The following is a 16,078-nucleotide window of genomic DNA, read 5'->3' as shown; positions in this document are numbered from 1 at the left end:
TTCTCGTAAAATTAGGATTTATGATCTAAGAACCTCCTTGAGTTTCTCTTGGTGGATCCCTATCAGTCAAACTTATCCTTTCCATCATCCTTTCTGTTGTTTTAAATAAGGTGTCTAGCCTTTCATTTGATGAAGAAGAAGAAGGTTCTTCTTTGATAGTCACTCTTCTTTCAGCCTTTAACTTTTCTCTTTTGGCTAACAAATTTGCTTCTACACTAAAAAAATTTCTTTTCATTTCTTCTAGGGTAGCAAGATTTCTCTCTCTTAATTGATAAGCCATATATGCATCAAATCCATCTAGAAATATAATTAAAGCTAACCTTGGTGGAAGTTGTATTGCTGTTGGAATAGAATTGTAAATATTGTTGAATCTAGTGCAGTAATCCTAAACTGTTTCTCTGGGAGTTGTTCTTAGACTCTCATATTCTGCCAGGATTTCGAGAGGGTTCTTTTTTATTCCCATATTGTGAGGAAAATTTAGTGAAATGTTTCTAAATCTACAATACTTTGTGTTGGCAATCGCCTGAACCATTTTCTCACTCCCCCTGTCAAACTTTGTTCAAAGAGCCTCATTTTCACATCATCATCATCTACTTCTTACAAATTTGAGAAGTCATTCATCTTGTCTATGTGTTGTTGTGCTATGATAGGCCCAATACAATAAAATTGGGGTATATGTTGGCCATAATTCTATGGCATTACATTCAAATGTGCTGGTAAACCCAGAGGGGAATAACATGCTACCATGACTGGAATATGAGAAGAGGATGAAACAACGATTGTCGTGGATGTTAAGGGTGGTAAATAAGGTGGGATTATGCCTTGTTGAGTTAGTATAGAAGTAGTCTACATGGTAGATGAAATGGGAGCAGTGGTAAAAAGAGAAGTCATAGGAGTGGTTGATGATGAGGTAGAAGAAGAAAAAGTAGTTGATTGATTAGTAAATGATTTCTAAGTAGCTTGATTCAATTCAATCACCAAATCTTCAAGTTTTTAAAACTATTTTATAACATCTTCATCAGGATTTCAAATGACAAGTTGATGTGTTGAGATTTAAGGTTTCAAAATATTTTCATCAAAAACTGTCTTAGGAACAAATCTATCTGACTTGGTTCAGAAAAGACTGTGCTCGAAAGGTAGGTCAAATTCAATATCTTCAATAGTTATGAAAATTTTAGGGAGAGAATTAACTCTGGGCAAAGGATTATTGCTTGCTTGGCTCTCAGTAAAAATCTTCTTCCTAATCAGCTTCTCAGGATTATTTACAGTTTTAGGTGGGTTAGGATCTCGGTGGGATCTGGTGTAGATCTTCCTAGGAGATAGATCTTCAATAGATTATTTACAGATAGGTATATAAACAAAATATGGGTGGAAAAACAACCTTAATAGCATTTAATTCACTATCACACACAGGAAATAGCTTTGGATCTTTGAAAGGAATATTTACTAGGGATAGATATAGTTTATTTAAGGCGTCCCCAGTATGGTCGCCAGAATGTTATCACTCTTTAATTTCTCTAGGATGTGGAGAGAAAACCAGAGGTAACCACAAAACCACTTGCAAAGATGGAATCTAGCCCTTATAGCTTCAGAGAGGGATCTGTCTTTCTGTTTTATATTCCTATCTTAAGGTATTAGGCTAGTTATTGAGTTCTGAGGTTGGTTTTTTGAATATTTGATTGAAAATTGTAGGGAAAGTCCATTGGGCATCGAGTCATGAGTCTTTGGGTGATCAAACAAAAAAATGACAGAGAAGTTGTAATAGGGCAGGATAGGAATTTTTTTGGATATTTTAAATTATTTGAGGAGTGTATAGGATGAATATGATTTAAATTCAATTAAATATAGAGCATGGTGGGATGAATTCTATACATAACATCAGAATGAAAACATTGATATTTTTTACAAGCTAGAGAAGAGTACACTTAAGAAAATTCGACCCTTTATCTTCTTGAAATAATAAATATAGAAAACATATGCAAAAATGAGAAAATAACAATTTCACATGAGAAAGTACATCACCAATTGTTTGACACAGGAATCTTGGAACAAAACTCTCTGTATTATTGTAAATTGATCACTTTAGTACAATGCACAACTTACATCAAAATATAGCTCCTTTCTTCATACAAGTTCCAACCCTTGTTAAGTCTTATTACAATATACTTACAGAAGTTTTTCTAAGCTAAGCTTGGATTCCAAAGAGGAATTCATTACTAAATGATATTCTAACAAAATTACATATTTTTCTGAAATAGAAATAAAAATAGAAGCCTTGGACAAATTCAGTTGTCTGTTGAAAATTTAAAGGAAATTTGTTGTTGACTGTGCCTTTTTTCCAGCTCCTTGCTTCTGCTTTTGTGCCAAAAATGTAGGTCTTTTGTTTATGCTTGCTCGACCAATTCCAATAATTGGTCCCACCTTTCTTCATCTGGGATTGAAAAATTCACCATGTTCCTAAACCTTTCATCCACTTCAGTGTAATTTTGAAAAGTTGGTTTATTGAAAAATAAATGATGAATTTTGTGTTGTATATTCAAATCAATCTGCAGGCCTTCTAGGAAATCTTCCCCACTGATGGCTCCCTTAATATTTGCAAACTTTGACACATCTACTACAATTTTTCATAATTGTTCTTGGTAATTCTCTAATGGAATCATTTTTCCATTATCGTTTTTGAGCTCTGGAGGTCCCTTTTCCTGCAATACAGAAAAATTTATGTTGAATCTCTTTACCTATAGCTCCATCTCTTTACATTTGTTCTCAAATTGCACCAACATATTATTTTTAGTAAAAACCCTTTTGACTTTCATTATTGTTTCTGTTTTGTCTTGGATGTTGATCTCTTCAAGTTATTCTTTGGTTTTCAAGTTCAACACCCTGATGATCTTTTGTGCTTCTTCTGGCATATGCTTAATGTCAGCTTTTGTCAGTTCTCTTGTTCCTTTAACTCTCTGCACCAATTCTTCTTGTTCAAATATAATTTGAATTGAAGGCCATAAGTCTATAACATTGGCATTGATGTTGTGCCAAATGTTTCTTTTTGCTTCTCCCAACATTTGAATAATGATGGATTGGTCTAAACATTTCTGAATTTGTTGAATAAGTTTGAAGTTCTTTTGTACTTCTGCCAAGTATGCATTGTCTGCCTTTATCTTACTTTCCTCCATCTTGGTTAGGGCTGCTGACAGTTTCTCTACCTCTTTGTTTTTCAATGAAAATTCCCCCAAAGCTCGAGCTAGCCCTTCGGAGGAATCTGAAACTAATATATGTGTTATAAGTTGGGTTACAATCCCTGTTGTTGATCTTCCTGCTGATGTACCTGATACTTCCCATTTCTATTTTTATTTTAGTAGTGATTCCATGTCTTTATCCATTTTTTGTATTTGAACATTTTGCTCCACTACTAAAGTAAAAAACTTTTCTTTCTCCATCTCCAAACTAGTGACTTCTTTTGTCTAGGGGTGTTTTGTAGTTGGGAGTTTGAACTATTTTCTAAGAGCTTGAATGTATGCGTTCTTGCTTCTGATCACTTCCTTTGCTACCTTGACATCACTAGGATCATATCCTAGTTTAATAACTTATTCTTCCAATGTTTTAATTCTAGTGTCTTTTTCCATAGAGGACATCCTCTCAATCTTGAGTTGTGAGTGCATGTTGTTTAGTGAAGTCTACAATTTTGAAGTAGCCATGGTAGAGCTGGTTAAAGTTGAATAAATCATTTCACCTCTTTCTTATGCAAATCGATCTGATCAATTGCATGAACCTATTTAGTGTCAAATGATAATATTGAGGCCTTATAATATTCTACGTCTTTGGGGGATGCAACCTTGGGCTCCAAAGGGGCCATTTGAAATTTCCCCTTCTTTGAGTCAGAAATAGACAATAGCCTGCGCTAAGTGGTGGTAGTTTTTTTCGAGAACTCTGGGTATGTTGAAGCTTTGAGAGCTTCATTATTTAACTTAATCTCCCTGTACCTTGTGAAAATACTTGGATGTGGTGGAGAATGAGAAGTAGAATGGATAGGAGATTCAGTGGTCTCTTCTACATAAGGGAGAGAGGTGGAAGGAGTTCCATTAAAACCAAGGTAGTATGCTCTTGTGTATCCCTTTCTTATGGAGATTCTTCCTGAATGTTGATCACTTGAGGATTAGCTTTGCTATCAGTTTTGGTTGTGTTCTATTGATCCTTCTTCCTTCTACTAAAAACAAGAAAATATGTATTCTATGTTTCTAAATCGGTGGTTGACATGATTTCCCTTGGCCTCTTTCTTTCTTTAATGATGATTGACTAACCAGTTACTCTTCGGCCTCCTGCAATGTGTTTTCTTCTCATTCTTCCTCGTTAACATATTATTTTATCTCCAGTCTTGGTATATGAGGATATGGAGTACTTTTTTGTTCAACTCTCAGCTTAGAGAGTACTCCCAAGGGGTCATAGGACCATGTGAATCTGAGATTGAATTTCATCTGTTTCAGAACTACCCTCACGTCCTTTGTTGTTTCTCTAGTATTTATAATGTATGGTATCGCTTGTGCTTTTAGTTTGAACTGTGATTTCTTCTTGTTGGACACAAACTGTAGCTTATCCATATTCAACATCTATATGGCATACTCTAAATAAAACATTCTCACTGACAAAAAAATTAGCAGTCGATATGGAGGGAGTTCACATCCATAAATCCTGATCTCTGTGTAGTTCTGGTATAAATACCAATCTCCAACCTTTTGACTATTATGAAAGGTGCGAGACCTTCTTGATTTCTCGAGATATCATTGATATAATGTCACTGCATAACAAACACAAATAAGTGTGAAGAAACTGGTCCACAAGATATGTATAAGTGTATTCTTCTGAATTCCTCCTGACTAGTGAAGTCCAATGGATAATTGACAAAGGGTTACCCTACTTGTCCATCTTCTGCAATTGAAATTTGAATATATCTGCCTAATAATATAACACAAGATACACTAACACTAATTAATATTTAAACACTCCTTCAGCTTTGAATTTCATAAACTGATCATGAATGACATCATATAAGAATTGACTATAATTAAATAGAACTGAAGGCTTTTGTCCCACTGAGAAAACTGAAAATAATCTTAAAACTAATTCATCGACCCACTTATCTATATAATAACCAAGTAGTCAAGTGACCATGGAAATTACCTATTTTGACATCTCTGGGAAAATGGAAATAGGGTATGGGGCGTTCGTTTTGGGTAATTCAACATTTTTAGGGAGAAAACACTCAAAGACATGAGATCTCTAGGGAAATGTGAGATTTTTGTATAGCTCCATTAATGAGTCAATGGAAAAATGATGTAGGAAGGCTTTGGGATTTATTTTCAAGGCTTGACAAATGATTTCGGGAGAAATAAAGAAAATAATTTCATCATTCTAGGTAATCACTGCTTTCTTGCTAGGGAGATATTGGAGGTGTCACCATGCGGAAAATTTAGATAAGAAATAGGTTTGAGGGAAGATGAATTCAGGGAGAAATGATTCCTAGATGCTCAAATGATCATTGTGGTCAAGGTATTTCTTCATTACCAAATTTTGAAGTTCGTATAGGTCAAACTCATAGTCGGTCTCAGCAATCCTGAATTGGGTGACGATTAGGTGAGTTTTCTTAAGGTCTAGGATAGGGTGAATCATGGGGTGTTCCTCAACATATTTCCGTTTCCCTGCTGGTGATTCTGCTATTGCTTGCTTTATATGGGTGAATGCATCCTTTTCCATTTTTCCCCAACTGTAGATTGTGTTCTTCTTGATCATATCCTATATAGGCTTGACGATCTGAGCATAGTCGGAGATGAACATTCTGAGGAAGATGATCTTCCCCAAGAAAGACTACATGGATTTCTTGTTCATAGGGTGGGGAATCTCCGTGATTGTCCAAACCATGTCTGGATCTACCTCAATCCCACTTTTAGCATTAATGTGTCCAAACAGGCTACGCTTGGACATGACGAAGATGCTCTTCTTGGGATTCAAGGATATCCTAGATTTCGGGCATTGCTCAAAATTTTTCTTGAGGTGGCAAAGGTGGTCAGACCATTATCTTGAGAACAATGTACATGATTGAGGTAGACCACTACACTCTATTCGATAAGCCCATGAAAGAGATTTCCGTTACACGTTGAAATGTTGCACCTGCATTAACCACCCCAAACGACATTCTGCGAAACACAAATGTACCCCACTTGGTACAGAATGTAGTCTTGAGTTTGTTAGGCTGTGTTACCATAACTTGGTTGTAACTTGAAAAACCTTCTAGCAAAGAAAACATCTCTGCTCTAGATACTATTTGCAAGATGTGCTCCATGGACGACACTGGGTAATTGTCTGTGTCTAAGGCGTGATTGAGGCTGTGAAAATCTACACACAGGTAGATATCCCTGGACTTCTTCCTAATAGGGACTAAGTTAGACACTCATGTCGAATGTTGCACTTTATAGATGATTTGAGCATCCAACAACTTGGTAAATTCTTTTTGTATGAGGGGCTCAAGTGTTGGATGAAATTTTCTTAGTTTCTGTTGAAAAGCCTTAGCCCGTTCTTTAATCGATATTATGTGTTGAATTATTGATGTGTCATATGTCTTAAGATCATCGTACATCCATGTGTAGACATCACATTACTACTTGAAGTGGAAGATAAAAGATTGTCACTCTTCTGGTGTACAACAAGTACCAAAATTCACATACTTCAGATCTTCTTCCATTCCCAGGTTGATCTGTTGCTGCAACAATGTAGAGCTGTAGGTCTTAGCATTCACAGGTCCTTGAAAATGCTTCTGCAGGTCATACAAAATTTCTAGTGATATCACACCCTTGGGGATGAGGCTTCCTTTGCTTGTGCTAGACATGTCCTATAGAGTTTTCTTATGCTCCTCCTTGTCTATCATTATGTCCTTGAAGACATCATTGTTGGCCATGAAATGTAGTATCTATTGATCATCATAAAAAACACGTAAGCTAGTGATGTTCTCTGGAACATATTGTTTATATATAATCTCAATAGAGAAACAGTCCCTTAATGGTAACATCCTAGAAGTTACGTTTGCTAAGGAATTCGTAGTTGCATTACACATTCTTGGCACTGAAATAATATTGAAATCTTGGAAATGAGAAATGAGTCACCATACCTCTTGTTGATAACACTTAAGAAGAGGTGACACACAATTTATAGTGTTACGAATGTGGCACACCATGATTTCAGATTCACCTACCACTTTTAGGACAACAACCTTAAGGTCAATGGCTTTCGATAATCCAAAGACGAATGCTTCATACTCTACAGTTTTGTTTATGCACTTGAATTCCAAGCAGCTAGAGATTATATGTGTCCTCTATAGCTGGTCTATTAAAACACAACTAGCTCGAGATCCCTCCCGTGTTTTGGATTCGTCCAAATACATGGTCCATATATCATTTGTACATGGACCACTTGCCACACTAGTACTAGTACTACTACTATTACTCACTATACAAGATTCATTTCACTAGTTGGACATGGACAGAGGTCCAAATGTGTTTAGTGGGATATGGGATGGCATTGCAAGATAGCACCCAAACTGCATCTCTAGAAAACAATTTCCGAAAACAAGTTCCGCGAAATCCAATGGCTAGTTCTATCCATCCAAGGGAGTCACGTCGTGCTTCATGTGTCTCTTTGAAAACACTCAAATCTGGTTGTTCCTTCCCTTATACGGAAGCCATAAGTGTGACCAGCCAGTGGCAAGTATCCTTGCAGCTTTCTTTACCATTTTCAGCTCAGCAATACCCCATATGCTTCTGGGATGTCCACATTTACAATATTGATGCATTGATGAAATCCTCCATCAGATGATAGTGAATGATCACTTCCCTAAGTTCACCAATTTCTAGCACACAAGTTCTGTCCATTTGGATGATCTGTGCACTTGTATTACTCCTATGAGAATTGATCTTCTTGGCGATGGAAAGTGGTGTGCCATTAACCAATGCACCATAATCATTCTTTAACTCATTCTAGAAGGTGGCTTTTCCTTCTTTAACTCATTTTGCATGTATACCCTATCATTCCTCCTATATAAATGATAACAATGATGATCACGATGTCTATCAGAACCAGAAATAGAGTAATACATGTGTTTTTCACCCCTCCTATCCGCAGTGTCCAACATCCTACCATCTTTGATTATGTCAGATCTATTTGACCTATGTCTACTATGAGACTTGCTTCCCTATGCCCAATTAGTTTTGTCCTCATGTCCATGGATGATCTAAAGAGGTCCCTGTCGCTACAAATCTGACAAACTCTAAAGTAATATCGCATTCACCTCTTCTTGTTTCTCTTGTGCTTGCATTATTTTGTCATTGTCTGGTTTGCAAGTCATTATTTCTTCCTTCACGCTTCTCAATGTGTTTGCCAAGTCAGAATAGTACCCCACACCACGCTACCCATCTGATTTATAGGTATATTCTATGTAGTCTACCACCTTGCTGGCCATCTAATCTCTTTCCTGCAAGGCATACTGTGTCAGCTAAACCAAATCACCATAAATCAATGTACCTTAACATAATTGAGGGAGGATACCTTGTCTGCAAGATCATCAAATCAACATGATGCATGTACAACATAACCAAAATAATGTGTAAACATATATCGATAAGTGCATCAACACATAACCATCATACTCGCTAGGTATACTCATCTATGTAAGGCCATATCAATAATGCATGATATGACCTCATGCATGACAACAACCATTACTCCAGTATACACATTTCCTCATGCAACTATCAACCTAATAAGTAATGCCTAATCAACTACACATACGCATAACTACATGTAGTTGAGCATAAGCGATCAATTCTTGTAATTAACCTACAAGATTGATGCATGTAATCAAATAACGAAGAATGAAACCTAACATACAAGAATTTAATCAAGCTGCATATAATTATATAACCAATCATATACTCATGAAGATGCATTCCATAAAATCGACATCAAGTTACTCATGATAACCTTACTTCTACCATGATCAATATGATGCAGTGCAACAAGCACATGGAACAGAAGTGTAAGATCCACACACGCAACTGACATGCATGCATGACCAACACATTCAACCATATTTGTAGCACTAGATATGACCCAAAGAGAGCATGACCATGTTCTAATACCAATCTATAACACCTCCTCCAAGGTCTACCCAAAGTAAACATGGCAACTAGGGTCAACATGAGAAGGGAGGCTACTACGATCTAATTCAACCTCCTATGTCACCTTAAGGAAGTGGAATCGATGAAACATCACATACAGTCATCCAACACCATCAACAAACCCCTAAGGAGACAAGTTAGCCTCTTAGACAGCCCGTCCCTAGGTCCCACTTCTATTCTGAATCTCTTAGGCCATATTTGCTCTCATGCCATGGGCAAGGGAATCAATAGAAACCCAAAGTCACTCTCACAGGATTGCCTGCCTATGACTGTGGTCCAAAATTGTCAGTTCTGTGCCAGCGACCCCATGATTTAAGCCACTTTTCTAGCACATAATCCCGGTCTTTACCCATAACTTATTGTAACTTTCATAATTCATTGAAAACATAATAACAATGTTGATCAATCAAATCACCCTCAGTACTAGGCCTGAGCATCCCCAACCGAGACTGACATTCTGTCAAAAACATGGCATCAATGCAACGTACAGGTATAGGATACAAGACATAGCATAAATAACTAAAATAAATTATGAAACATAAGCAAAAGGATCACCTCCTTCTCCATTGAACTACTACATCATCAATTATGTCTTGCATCCATCTATTTAATATTTACAAGTAAATACATGAAATAACCATGACATGAACCAGTCATTTAACCATTCTTATGACCAGCATAAAACCATATAAATATAATATATATGACAACCATTAAATCCACATATAAATTAGTGAAAAAGTAAGAGAACTTAACTTTTATTAATCATAGGAAAATCTGACCAGGTTCGAGACTTCCACATACCACCCGACCATAGACATGGCTGAACCAAATCTCTCTTTGAGCTAGTCACCCCCATGCCATATTCCAAGCATGAATGTGGGATCTCATAGGACAACTAATCCAACAACAACCAATTGAATCTAGAGGTTAAACCACCTCCACCCTCCTCCAATTGTGATCACACCAAAAGCGATGCTCCAATCACAACCAAACAGAACTTGGAATGCCATCCGAAATCCATCACTATCCTTGAGAAATTTTCCATCTCCTTGTCTCTTAGGATTTACCGCAATACAAACTTGGATCACTAGGCCCTAAACCGATACTACTCCCTCAGCCTTTACCATGTATCCCAACAAAACTGGTCGAGAGATTCCTAAGCCTTTGGGAATGAATCTTGAGCCCAGCTTTGCCCCGGATTCCAAAATCCATCCAGCAATTCCAAAGATCCAAAACTGAAATATACATCCCAACATGCCATGGCATCTGGAAAAAGGCTAGTCTAGGCTAAAAAACACTATCATAACCCAACAAGACCATGCCACTGACAACAAGATAGGCATACACCAACATGCAAATCCATGGATGTCCAAACCATTTAGGAAATCACACATTCAAAAGGTTACCTACAAGTATTCCTGCTGAAGTTTCTTGATCTTGCTTTCCTTTCCTTGATCCTTGCTTGCTTTTCCTTTCTTTTCCTTGCTTTCCCTTTCCTTTTCTTGAACTAGAGTGCTCCAAGAAAACTCGAAGTGACCAACAGTGCGTGAGAGAGAGAAAATAATGAGTGAGCTCCAAACTTGAACTAACAAAAAGCCATGAGCTAGTCCTTAAAAGCCTTTTTATGCATGAGGCCTCTAATTTCTTCATTTTCCATTATTTTCATTCAATTTCCTCCTGACATGCAACCTGTGACCTTTTACCTTCGTTTTCTCCTAATTTCCTTAATTTTCATAAATAAATGTGCCAAAATGCCTTTTTTCCTTTTAATTCCTTTACCTTAGCCTTTGCCAATTTTCCTTAGCCAAAACACACATCCAATGATGCTCACTAGGATATATTTTCCCAACATTCAGCTTGGAATAAGTGTCCCTTAACTGTGGTATTTGTTTTCCTTTATTAACTTTTATTTCATGAACTTTTCACCAGGGTTGTTAAATGATTCCACTTGAATCGAGCTCCAATGTTGTAGATCCAATGCATTTCACTGGATAACTCTTGTTATAGTCAAGTTTGATAGAGTGATATTATTTTCCCTTAGATATAATTTGGAGTTGACCACATTCTCCCATAATATGTTTGGAAGCACCACTATCAATAACCCATATATTCTTGTCCTTGAATTTGTCAAATAAAGAAAAGAACAAGTTTCCATCTATCACTTCCTTTGTGAGATTGGATATGATCTTCAATAGATAATTCTTGATAGATGCAACGAGATTCCCAAGAGCCTTGAACCCTTTCCTCATAACCCTCGCCATAGTGCCAACAAAGATGTGATCTTAAGTCTCCTTCTTGCATCTTAGCTTTGATTCCATGTTGGAAAATATAAAGACTTGTATATTAGAACTTATTTTCCTTATCATGATAATTACTTGTAATGTTAGTTGATTCTTTATTACTTATTTAGTTATGTTCATAAAGTAATTATCAAAACAATGAAGATCACAAAGAGACAGAGTACACAAGATATAAGCTCCAAGCTAAGGCGAAACCCCTCCAAGGGGAAAACCTAGAAAAGTTATTCTCTTATTCTTTAGAATATTCCTACAAAAGAGATTTCCAAGACCCAAAGACCCAATCCAATAAACCATCCAACCCCCAAGTCGGCCCCCAACAAGATATTCCTCAAGACAAATCGTATAATTTTGATATTGCTACACTACGAGTGCAACTTCAACCCCTGCAATAAAATTTCGGCCCTACAACCCCCCCCCCCCCCCCCCCCTGCAACTGTTGCAGAATCTCGCCCTCCTACAACTAGTAGCTTCAAAAACCTTAACAAGACAAGATAAAATATTCCATGACATAATTTCAGCGTCTTCTCTTCTTCTTTGTCCTCCCAACTACTCTTTTTCTCCTTTGTTATTGTAGATCAAAATTGCTTGAGATGTTTGTCCAAATGAGGTTGATCTCCCTTGTATTTATAGCCTTTCTTTAGGGTTGAATACCCCTTCTTTAGGCCGACATGATTTTTATCTTGGGATGACATGGTCTTAGGATTATCCATGGATTTTTATTGATAAAATAAATATTTTTATTCATTACAATGAGTCCAAATGGGACTATGACACATGAGCAATATTATTATTTATCCTAGAAATACCTAGAAATGCCTAGAAGAAGCATGAAGAATGTGCTTTTGAATCAAACTTGAGTATGAAACCAATACTCCAAAAATAAAATATAATTTATTTTTCTTTCTCTTTCTTTCTTTATAAATAATATACAATGTCATGATTATAATTAGGACCAAACCAAGTTATAATTTTCAACACATCCAAGCAACAAATCTGAATTTTTTGCCTACAGAAGATAAAGATACTGAATACAAACAAGAAGATTAAAATGACCTACCACATTTCAGGAGATTGATCTTGGTGATAAGGATCAAATCTTATTTCAAGCATTATTGTTTTCTGAAGAAAACCTTGCAAATTTTATATCTTTAATTAAGAAATAGATCTTATCCTATTTTCATTTTGTTAGTTATATGACCCATTATGTTGGCATAATGGTAAAAAATTGTTCAGACTCAAGACTTGCATTTTATAATCATATTTTGACTTTAAGCTTTTTGAAGACCAAATTTCAGAATTGAATGTGTTCCTGAGTTATGTGTTTGATATCATGCAATCATTTTAATTATTTAATTGATGTCTCTGGTACTCATCCTCTAACTTACTTACATGTTTATTTATGTTGAATATTAGGATATTTTGGTTAATATCTCTTGTGATATGTTACAATATATTTTTTCTATCAAAATTATTCAAGAACAATATATTTGTTATCTGTTCATGTTTTATGTTTGATAGTAAATATTGATATTCTAATTATAACATTATAGTTTTCTCTTGTTATTAGGATAGATTTCCTTCAGTTCATTTACTTTAGTATATTGCATGCAAATTAATATACAAAATCTATATATATATATATATATATATATATATATATATATATATATATATATATATATATATATATATATCAACTATTGTCAGGCTCTTGAAAGGGAGTCTTCAAAAAATATTATATATGGTTAACTAGACCCAAATTATGGTCTTATTCAAACATTCATAATATTTTTCCTTAAGTATTATGTTTGAATGAATTCCCCACCCCCCCACCATCACTGTTGTTTTGGATGTTTCAAGCCAAAACACAGTCACACACAGAACAATTTCCATATTTTGGTAATTGATTGTAAATATTGACTTATGTAATATATTTTCCCTAAATTTAGTTTAATTTTAGCATTTGTTCACTTTAGTTTTAAGTTAGAATAGGTAATCAAGCCTTTGTTCTAGAGAGTATACAACCATTTTCAATGAAAATGGGTCTAATTGTGACCCTGATTGGGTCAATAATAAAATTGTTGTAGCTAGGAATCCCCCCTGTCAATATTCCATACCATAAGAACTTATGGATGCCAAGTGATTCAATTGATTCCTTCTACTGAGTGCATCGAAAATCGTATTTTCCTTACCCTTCATGTAATTGATTTCAAATTCAAACTCGCTAAGTGTGGAAAACCATCTAGCCTACCTTGCGTTCATCTTAGGTTGATCAAGCAAATACTTAAGTCCTCCATGGTTTGTCATGAGTCTAAATCTCCTACTGAGGAGGTAATGCCAACACATTTTCAATGCATGAATAATGAAAGCTAACTCCAAATCATGAGTTACATAGTTTATCTCATGTTCATTTAGCTTCTATGACTCATAGAAAACTACTTGTCCCTCACGCATCAAGACTCCACCAAGCCCCTCCTTATAGGCATTTGTACAAAGCAAAAAATATTTGTTTGGATCTACAATCCTCAACATTGGTGTATTAGTGAGCAACTACTTCAACTATTCAAAGGTTCTTCCACATTAATTTTTCCACTCAAATTTTTTGCTTTCCTCTACAAGGATGTGATAGGGTGGCCTATATTGGAGAATTTTTTGATGAACCTCCTATAGAAGTTTGCCAACCCTTTGAATAATTTGATCTCATTCACGTTTTTTAGTGTTAGCCACTCCATTATGGCCTTGATATTTTGCAGATCCACTAATTTCCCCTCCTTGGAGACGATGTGCCCCAAGTAATGTATCTGTGATTAGAAGAATTCACACTTATTGAGATTAACATATAGCTTATGTTCCCTCAACAACTATAGCACTACAGATAGATGTTGTTTATGTTCCTCTTCAGTCCTTGAATATACTAATATGTCATCAACATAGGCAATCACAAACTTTTCCAAGGATGTGTTGTAGCGGCTATAACCACCCTCCAAAATTTTGCCTTAGCCTCATTTTGGAGCCTCCCTACCAACCTTTCACATCACCTTGTCTTGCTTCGTTAAGCACATAAGCTTCATTGTTTTTCTTGCGCAAAGGCAGCTTGTCAATCACAACTTGATGCATTCCCTTAGCAGGTTGTTCACCCGGACTTGGTCCAGTTGCAGGTTGAGCATCTTCTCCAAGAAATTCGCATTTCTGGAGGGAAACTAGCCTTCCCTCCATAAATTGCAAAATCATGTTTGGCAGCTTGTTGGGCTCTAGAATTGTGCAATTTGACTAGTCAACACTCCAAGTGAAAATTGCACAATTTTCTCCAGTAGGGCTGCTCAGCCCAGAATTTGCACAAATCTAGGAAGAAGTCAGTTGCTCAACCTAGAAATTGTGCAAATATCCTGGGCTTCCAACCCAACTCCCCGCCAGAAATGCGCATTTTCCTCAAGTAATTGATCATATTCATGCATGAGCAGTCCAGTTGACCAGTTCCACCTGGGACCAAGGAAGCGTGACTTGCATGCATAGCTTTCTTTTTCCCGAAATAGCAAAAGGCAACATGAAAAAGGCATACAATGATTCATGGAGTTATTTTTAGCAGCTGGAGGTTACATGCAAAGTTGTTTTAGAAACTTTCCTCCAAGTGTAGCTTTTTCCTAGATTTGTGGCATGTGCATCATGAGCCTAAACTTATTTATTCTACACATTAGACCTCATTCTTTCACATCGATTTTGGAGCTCTGACATCCCACAACACATCTGAGACTCTTCGACACATCCGACTCAGCTATTCACGGGTAAATGACCTCAACTTGTCTTTTTTAGCATTTCTGTCGTTTTTTGTGTATTCACTTGTGTGAGTGTTGTTAGCTTGATTTCTATGAATGCTTTTTGTCGTTTACATGTATACTAGCTTTTCCTATCTCTGTTTCAGTTTTCGTTGCTATCTCACTGTTGCCGCATGCATGAAACTATTTTGCACGAACTTTTTCCAATTCAGCGAATCGTTTCACACACATGCATGTTGATCTATTCGTTGAATCTTTCGTTCATGTTTGCATGCATTGTCTATCACTTCTACTTTCACTTAGTGTCGCCATGCATTCATTGTCATATTTGCTTTCAATAGCTCATCGGCGAGTCGGGCCAACCTTAGCTATGAATCTACCTACACTGAGACAGCATTACACAATCTGGGGAAGGAAATCTCTGCCTTCCTCTCCATAAATGTGCATTTCTACTCATTATTTCCTCCAAGACTTTTTTGCACAGTTTTGAGGGATAGTGACTGTTGGCCTATAAAATTGCTTAATGCAGTCCCTCAGCTTGCAGTCACTCCCAGCTGGAATTGCGCATTGCGCAATCCCAGCAGCCAGCAACCAGTCTAGATTGCGCATTGTGAAAGTCTAGTAGCTAGTCTTGCCTCCCAGACATCCCAGACTTCCTTTTGCACAGTTCTAGAAGCCATTCACCCAGCCTCCCAGAAGAAATTCTGCAATATTTCCCATCGGTTTTCCAGGTATGTGTTATGTCACTCCCTGAATTTACTTTGGTTGTCACTAACAGATTTCT

This window comes from Pinus tabuliformis, chromosome X, assembly GCF_031772625.1.
Source record: "Pinus tabuliformis cultivar Carrire ecotype Pingquan chromosome X, CPIR1, whole genome shotgun sequence".
NCBI lineage: Eukaryota > Viridiplantae > Streptophyta > Pinopsida > Pinales > Pinaceae > Pinus > Pinus tabuliformis.
The sequence above is the reverse complement of the archived record's forward strand: the minus strand, read 5'-3'. Positions refer to the sequence as shown.